Source organism: Anarrhichthys ocellatus, unplaced genomic scaffold (assembly GCF_004355925.1).
Source record: "Anarrhichthys ocellatus isolate YVR2014 unplaced genomic scaffold, GSC_Weel_1.0 scaffold10, whole genome shotgun sequence".
NCBI lineage: Eukaryota > Metazoa > Chordata > Actinopteri > Perciformes > Anarhichadidae > Anarrhichthys > Anarrhichthys ocellatus.
The window spans coordinates 9688061-9697506 of NW_022280040.1; the positions used below are offsets into that span (position 1 = coordinate 9688061).

At 41.5% G+C, this 9446-nt stretch overlaps 1 protein-coding gene across 1 annotated transcript in view; it reads right to left on the reverse strand.

The window, feature by feature from the left end:
• The window catches only part of LOC116385204 (cadherin-18), a 141031-nt gene extending 132114 nt beyond the window's left edge, over positions 1 to 8917 (reverse strand). The window contains exon 1 of the mRNA XM_031850458.1: positions 8850 to 8917. The gene's annotated coding sequence lies outside the window, so the exon portion shown is untranslated. The remainder of the gene's footprint in view (positions 1 to 8849) is intronic.
• Positions 8918 to 9446: the final 529 nt, after the last annotated feature.

Here is a 9446-nt window from a genome sequence, read left to right on the forward strand (position 1 = left end):
AACAGACCACAATAAATCTCGGGCACGGGAAGTGGTAAGACCACAAATTGCTTTTGGAGCTACGCACCACATGCATGGTGGCGACAAACTCCATTGCCCCATTGGCTCTGCAGCACGTAAACCGGAGGTGAGGTGCTGCAGTCAGCCTCCCGGCAGCAACACAGGAGCTGCCAGTCAGTGGAGAAATGGCTGAGCGTGCACAGAAATGACTGGTCCATTCATTCCAAAAGCAGTGAGACTGATGGCCCTTGATGACGGCTGGCCTGTTTGTGGATCTCACCAGTGATGGTCACTGTCACCAAAGGTACTGTGAAATGTGCTCGTGATTGATTTCCCTTGTCAGAGACTGCTAGATATGAGAGGAACAAGTGTTGAGTTTTGACTGACGTTTTCTCAAAGATTTCCCAGATCATCCCTACTCGCAATCAGTAGATTTTTTCAGTTAGGAGTGATTTTACAAGTACGGTGTTCCAGCTCTGCTGGACCCTGACCAGGGTCGCAGTTTTGAAAGCAACTCATCATCAACTAACTGTGTGATTTTTATGGCATGAAGACGTCCAAACCCCCCCCCCCACTATCCTCAAAGAAGTGTCAGCGCTTCAATAGAACCCTGCACGACCCTCTGTCCCTTGATGTTTTGAAGGAGAAGTTTCCTCTCTGTGTTGCCTCACACACACACACACCTAAACAGTGCCCGTAGCTATATTTCGAGAGATCTGCAAGAATCCAGCTGCCATGCAAAGTAAAAGAACCTTAATTACAGGTTTCCCTCAACTGCACTTTGCAGCCCAATAACTGTGTGTGTGTGTGTGTGTGTGTGTGTGTGTGTGTGTGTGGTCTTTCATTCACTTCCAAATGTATCATCATTGAATCTCTCGGAACGAGCTGGTGTCTGGTTGGTGTGTGAAGCATTGCAGCCCAAAACCCATCGCTGAATTAGACCCTACCGAAGTCCAGTCACAATTTCAATCAACGCCTGGTCCCGTGCCTTTGCTATTGCTATTTGTCTAGATAGATTTGCAGCTGCATTTTATGTGCATAAGCATTAACTGACATATGTAATGGGGGCTACTGACATATTTATAGGTGTTAAGGTGCAATAAGTAAGACTTTAAGACAAAATGGCTATGACGTATCTGCAGGGTTTGATAAGGTTGTTGATCACTACCAGTGAGTCAGCTGCTACTGAGCCAGGAACTGAGATTTCTCACGTTTCCGCCTGCATTGTTGTAACAACCTTGGCTGCTCTCATATTTCCAGCTGCTCAGTGATGGATGACGGTGCGGTTGCCACAAGAATTTTTGTTCCCTAGCCAAAAATGCAAATGGAAGATTATTGGAGTACATAGCATTTGATATATTTTGTCTTCACTTGATGTTTCTGTTACCTGCTCTTGGTAATGCGACTTTAATATGACCGTCAGGTGCAGTTCACCATAAACATAACATGTAAGCTATGATGTTGAAAACATCAGCTGCTGATGAAAATCCCTAATGTTTGACTGAAGTTAAGAAAGAAGCATGCTCAGTTATATCTTCGATGAGTCACCGGTCCACTTTCCCTCAGTTCTTTTTGATCCAGGACAAACTCTCTTATTATGGTTTAATGAGTAAATAACTCCAAGCGGCAACAACAAGCTAGTTGATATTTATCAAAAACAAATAGGGCCAAATAAGTCATCAAGGGAAATGTCACACGGAACTGTAACCTTTTAGTGGGGATAACCTTTGTGGCTCGTTGGCAAGATACAGAGTCGTTTGGTGGAGGTGGAGTAGTGCTGAGTCGTAATGAGGGCGGCTGTGGTGTTTGTGACAGAAATTAACTTTCGGTTAATGATCGAACAGACACACACACGCTCCCACAGCGGCACAGGCTTTTGTCCCTGCATGCAAACATGAAAAGCGTACAGACAGAAAGTGGTGATTAGTAAATGCAGAGAGTCAATCTTGTGGTTTTGTCACCTTCAAGGCTTTCTGGGATTATTTGGTCAGCAGCTTCACTATGATATGAAGCAGCCACTATAGATTCAGATCAGGTATTGGAGGACATTTTATAAGTGTTTGCTGCTTTGCTCAGTGATATGTTTGGTCTTCACCATGCGCTGTCTGTGCGGTCTGTATGCAGCTTTGCCTGCAAGATGAAGCATCTTACCCCAGGTTTAAGTCATACATGTGAAGCTGCTGGGCCAGAAAAACACATTTTCTGAGTAGGTAATCATGACCATTAATCATGCTGGCACACTTCTCTTTCCCATTGGCCAAAAGGAATAGGTCATGGCTAAAGACTGTGCCTCCACACTGGTGGTGAATATGCATCCCCCTCCACCTACTCAAGGCCATTTGGGCTGATTTGTAGCAGCAGTCCTGTGAAATTACCTAAGTTGAGGTTGTCAAAAATGAAAAGAATATAATAATGATGAAGTGGCCATGTAGAAGTCAAGGCTTTCCTAGCTCTCTAACACTGTTATTACAGTGTCGATAGCAGCTCGATTTTAATGGCCCTAATTTGAGACACTCTCAGGATATTAACTGGGAGGGGAAGAACAAATGATTTGCATGGGTGTTATGTTAAAATCAAGCTACTCAGTTGCTTCATTTATCACAATCTTATCACACTGTTCAGAAATTCTTTAAAAACAATGAAAAATTACAGGAGTTTTCAGCCACTAGCTGTGTAAAGAGCACACATTTCTTGAGATTGTGACACATTCTGGTACTTTACGTAATATCATTGGGTTGTTCTGTGACATTTGCTGACGGATAGGAGGTTAGTTTTAGGTATTATGAAAAAAGTAACACAAAATTGTCTTTGGATGAATTGGAAAAAAGGCACTTGTTGAAATGAAATCAAATGAAGCGTCAAAGGGAAATGAAAGCAAACCAATAAAAAAAGGTCTTCTGCTGAAGTGGAAAAAAAAAACATATTCATGTTCATGTCAATATTTTGAAACAAAGCAGGGCACTCCACCCGTTTCAAGACGTCAATCGATCCACAAGATGTTAAATTGCCTTAGAAACCAGTGACATTCGCCACTTGTGTTCAGGAGAGAGCCGTTTTAAGATAAGAGAAAATTACTTGTAAGACGAGCACTTTTTGCATTGCACCTTCAGTGCACCAGCCTTTCAATTTCTATGTTCACAACTGAGATTATTTCATGGCACTTTTGGGGAACTGGCTCAGTGTGGGGCAGATTATGATAAAATTGGGTCACACACACACTGTAGCTGTTTGTTGTTTGCTGCACTCTGCCGCATTTTGGGGGCCAGAACGAGTTCTCAAAATGCCCCTGTGGGTCTTTTAAATCTTTAAACGTGTAGACTGATAGCTGACAAGCCCAAATGCTGTCAAAAGTCCCTGACCTGATACCACACTGCTGCATCGCTACAGCTGGCAATATTGCTGACATACTGTGCTGATACTGGATAATGACTTTTCTCATGTGGAGAAAATAAATCATGGAAGATGTTATTAGAACCAGAGCTAATTTAGAATTGGAGGCAATTTAAACGGAGACCTTATCTCACCAGTGCAGCATTTGAGATGTCAGTGGTGCACGTAAAATCACCTGACGCTGTCGAGGCCTATCATGACAGCTTCTATGTCTTTTAGACAGGGTTAAGAACCACATGCTCCCCCTTTTCTTATATTACAGCGTATTCAAATACATTTCATACATGCATGTGCTACTTAGTGAGCTTTTTTTAGTGTGATAGTATGATGTTAAAATGGATAGCTACTAAATGTTCATAGTCATACAGAACCATCAGAAACTTCTCAACCATGTGTTTCAGTTTTAGCCTTCAATCAAATCCCTGGTGAACTGGACTGTTTTAATCACATGACACATGTTAAACGTCAGTTTGAGTGGAGCCCCCACAGAGAGCTCCGTCAGCCGCTTTTATTCTGTAGAAAAAAACAACACAACTTTGTGGTGAGTGTGTTTATAGATGAGCCCAATCTGTCAATGTGAATGCTTTTCTTGGTGAAATGTCAATGAAATAAACAGGCTGAGATCAAAATATTTGCATCCTTTTATGTTGACATACTTGAGACAACAATATTTGCCCCTCTCTGTGTGTGTATATATATTATTATTCTCTTTTTTTCTCAGTGTTATGATGTATCTCTCGACAGACCACTGATGGAAAAACAGTGCCACCACAGGGCTGTTTGGTAACAGCACTCATCCACATTAGGGCATTGCTGTCTAAAGTGTTCATGTAGAGCACCTCCAAGACTGAACCAACCTGGAAAACCTTCTGTGAAATCTGTCACAGAATCATCGTCTTAATGGCACCCATCCTCATAAGAAAATATGAGCCAGACTGAGAAATAAAAAATAAAATGGCTTAAGAGGAAATCAAAGAACAGGAAGAAAAGAAAGAAAAGAGACTGACTCTGTAGAACTGAGAGATTAGTATCTTAGCAATATCGTATCAGCTCCAAGCCACTCGGGGAGATTAGTATGGACTGGCTGAAGTAGGACAAAGCTGGCCAAAATTTGTATTTACCCATTAGACCCATTGATCAGAGTAAACACTCTGAGAGACGCCCATGTGGAATGAATCAATGACGATCAATGAAATCAGACCAAACAGGCTGCGGCCTGTAAATATCAAAGGTCGATTTGCTTGGCCACAGATGTATCGCAGCGGAATAATAAGGAGGTGATTCATCAAAAATAAACAAAAAGGTTGCTCGTAAGTCACCGCTAGACATTCTAAATGTGTGAGTTTAGTTTAAAGAAACAGCGTTCATTACTAACGGCTGATTATAACCCTTAAAATAGAGGCAAGCAGGCGAATGAATCACTGTGGATCAGCTGGTGAAGGTGTGTTCATAATAAAGGCAGCGTCTCAGGTTTTGCCTGGAAGCGTTGTCGCTTTGTGACACCTCCTCTCACACATCTTTTCCATATTTTTTTCTTCCAACTGACTAATGATGGAGAAATGTCATCAAAGTCATCTTTTAAAGGGCACTTCCCCAGACACACTTTACACAGCAAGCAAAACATCAAAGATGAGATGCAATGCAGAGCCGCACACGCTTCAGACTTTTTCTTTTCTTTCAAGGAGCTTAATATGTTTCCTCACTTTCTGCATTATATTCCCGCTCTCATTACTTTAAATATATGAATTGTTTAAAAGGATAAACTCATTTGTATTTACATAACTTTTTTTCCATAAATACATACATAACATATGATTTGTCTGGAACATGAAATTGAACATCTTTGATCAAACAGCACCGTGCCAAATTAGTGTCTATATATTATTTGGGAAGAAGATTTCATCGACATAGTTATCTGTAAGTTGCCTCACTCTGTCATTAAAGATTAATGATCAACTATGTGTTCGGCCCGACTTTCAGGTGAATCTACACCAAGTTGCTGAAAGTAAAGAGGCATTCAGAAGATGGTGTTACCGACGGTCCGACTTGTTATTCTAAAACTATGTCTGGAAGAGAATAAAAGAGATTCTTTTGAACACAGCTTGACATGTCAGAAGAAAGAAATTTTGGCAGCTTTTCCATCAGAAGAAAATCTATTTTGCACAGACTGAAGAGAGAAAATCAAGCGAGAGTCGAGTTTTCAAACCACGAATGTCTCAATCAGGTCTCATTTAAACTTTTACGTCAAACAGACCTCAGTTTGTGACGTGAGCCAAAGGAAAAACAAAAAAAGAATGAAAGTAATTTGACCACACAGCTTTGCCACCATTATGCTTATTGTATTCCACTATCAGGTAGCAGCTGGCTAATCACACGCATCTGCTTCAGGCATTTTTAATCAACAGCTCGATGGAAATTGCAACAATGGAATCCTGTTAACTCTGAAACCAGATGCAGGCCATCCGTTGCTAATAGCCCTATTCAAACAAGAGCAGCATTATGTTTAATATTAATGAATTACGCCTCAGCCTGTGTTTCATGATTTTACTCGTATAAATGAAATTTCCTGAACCTCTTGTGGCCTGGATACAATCATGTAAGGTTAAGGTTAAATCATTTATCAATGTCTGATTAAGCAGAACGGATTTTGTGATACAAATGTTATATTTTCAATCCAAAAAAAGGCCCATATGACTCATATTAGCGTGCTCCCTGATCTGCTGCCTCTATAAGGTCTAATTAAGGGTTGACAATTAAAAGTACTGTACATAGTTTTGGTTGGGGGAAGATCGTGGTCATGATTGAAAAAAAGTAGTGTTTACTGTTGATGGCAGATGGATTGTAAACTCTAGTCCTACAGCTGCGTACCGTATGATGGCCTTAAGCTGCAGTTATGCATATGAAAATGCATCTGCAGATCTTCGCATAGACAGGTGTCATAATTAACTGAGGGTCCCAGAGGCTCGCAGATGAGGTGACACGGACACCGCACACATGTAAACAACCCATTGTGCAGCCCTGCATGCCGATTATGCTGATTGGTTGACCGACATCTAAAAGTGACAAATAATGTCATACCAAAATTCTGAAAAATACACTAACATCATCACCCGTGCATATCTACTTATTAGATATTATTGCAGCAGGTTAACAAGGCCACGCCTCTTTTTTGCTCCTGTGAGAGAGAGAGAGCAGCAAATATTCACATGAGTGCAAGACAGCTCTTCAGAAACCTGTGGGTGAGGTCACGAAGACCACATCCATTTTCAACAGTCTATGTTTTGGGCAGAGAATTGTTCATAAATGAAATTCAGTTCATCAACATCATAGACACAGGCTCATTTTATGTAACCGCACATTAATCTGCAGCTCGCAAACACGACAGCCAAGGCTGCTTAAGCTATGAATATACAACAGGATGTGTAATTACGTCCAGGCTTCATTAAAGTACTGTGGCTAAAATAACACAGGAAATCATATTCATGTGTTCCAAATGTAAATTAAGCCTCAGCATCTACAACATGCAGCATTGGCTTTGACGTTGACCCAAATAGAGAAAAACACCAACAAATAAGAGCTAGAAAGATATCTCCTCGCACTGATTGATGAACAGGTGATCTCTTAGTGCATGAACACCTCCGTAAAGCTGATTAACAGCTTAGCTGTGACAAATTGTCACTACAAACGCTGCCAGAAAGAAGAGAAAATCTATATTTTTGTTGGCTAACTCATTGAAAACTTGTCCAAATGCAGTGAATAGAAATACATACTATGTTAAATGTTAGAGAACTGAAAAATGACAACATTGCCAGTTTCATATCGAAGCACCTTTTTTTTTTAAATAAAACCTGACAAGCCAGGGCAACATTTTTCCCACTGAGCAACTGGTCTCACTACATCATCATCTATCAACAAGCATGAGAAGCTCAGCCTTTAACAATGCATTTCACCAGCAGGGTAAATGTGTTACAGTGTAAGGAGCAAGTGAGCATGGGCAAATATGTCACCTAAAACATGGAAATGAAAGTGTTTGTGTAGAACTAATATGAAAAGGAGTCCATATGAATATACAGTGTACGAGTGGTTAAATTTACCTCCTCATGGGCTGTTTCATACAGTAAACAACACAGTTTTAGTTACCTTTCTCCATGCCTCAATCAAGCTCGACAGCATCCCACTCTGAACCAGCCTCTTTGAAATCCAGCTGTGTTGACAATCTTGCGTCAGGCTTCGGCTTCAGTGCACCTCGACACTCTCTCATGTACCAGCACATCGGCAGACAGTCTCAATGAGCTATTACACGTTCTCTGTCTCTCCATCCTGCTCTACACCTGCTGCATTATGAAACGGAAAACGTCGAAAATACCATAAAGGTATGCCACAGTACATCAAATCAATGCACTCCCCTCAGGCAACGTTCACATCAATCTCTGGCCACATGTTGCTCCTTGTGCACATGTGAATGAGACAGACGGAGACATAAACAGAAATACCCTCAAAAGACGTCAACATGTTGTGCTTGAAAACATTTATTCTTTTTTACTTTTCAAACAAATTTAAGACAATATTGTGTAATTTAGCAACCACAATCCTTTTTCAGCTTTGCCAATTTTTAAATGTGTCTCTCTCTCTCTCTCTCTATATATATATATATATATATATATATATGTTATATTTTATTAAATCAAACACAATCTGCAGGAAAAAACAAGGCAAATGAAAATATAGCCCCTTTGTTTGTACATTTATAACCATGCTAAATATCAAAAGTGGGACCCAAAGGGTGTTTTTCAAATACAAAACCCACAGATATCTGATCAAAAGCATAGATGCAATGCAGCCACAGCACATATGTCAATAATCCAAGCACACTGTAAGCCCTCAGTCGGCAACAGGATGCTTCCGTGCACTATGAAATATAAAGCAGTGGGGTTTCATCCTGTTAGTGTGCCTCTGTCTGGCAAAGCAACACAGTCCAGTTTCCTTTGAGCTCCACCAAGAGTCCAGTGAGTGAACTCACATGATAAGCTTCACTGTTGCACCTCATGAGTGGATAAAGGTAGAGCAGCCTGCAGAATGGGTGAATACTGTGTAGGTGTGTGTGTGTGTGTGTGTGTGTGTGGTGGGATTATCGTCTCACATTAAACTTTATTACATGCCAACGACCAACGCTCCAACAATTTCTAATGTACCCCCCGATGTGTTACCACAGACTTTTTATTTCTCATGTTTCGGCTCTGCTTCCCTTAGCTACCATAGCAACAGTTTCACCTCGTCTTCCCCCCCCAAAAAATCATCTAGTCGCCAAAAAAAAGAAAAAAAAAGGTAAATTATGCAGTAAATTAGGAAGCGATTCAGCCACAAGACTGTAAAAGATGCGTGCAGCCGACATATTTCACGCCCCACAAACTCTGGATCTCATGACGAAAAAGTAGCACTTTGTTTTGCTCTCACCTTACCTGTGCCGCTTGATGTAGCGTTCCAGATGGGTGGATTACAGACGGCTGATACTTCAGGTTGTGGATGCCGTGCTGGAGTGCACATGACAGCAGCAAAAGCAGTGGGAGGAATGAGACAGGGAGGGGGTGGAGGGTTTGTGGGGGCGGAGGCGCAAATGCTGAATTATGGATGTGGAGGGTGGGGTGGGAGAGAGAGGGATTCCTCTGCCACTCTTACTCCCAAGATCGCAGAGCGTGAATCATCTTCTGCATGGATCAAATAGCACAGTCCACTGAAGGGCTGGTTCGGCGCAGCAAACAGAACAGAGGGTCCCTGCCAAGGCTGGGATGGGATGTAATGGAGGGGGGGAGTTATGCTATATGAGAAGCTGCACAGCACAGGAGTGTTACAGAGAGCATGGGGAGCCGGTCCTCGGCTCAAACACTCATCACGCTAATCGTCTTTTTCTGTTCCTCTTTTACACATGCACAGGTACACGTATTCAATCTCAGTCTGTCTAATCAGTTTATTCTCAGACTGTAGCCAGCAGTCCTCCTAACCAGCTAATCAATACTTGGGAGTTCTTTATGGCAACCGCCTTTCAATATCCCACTCCT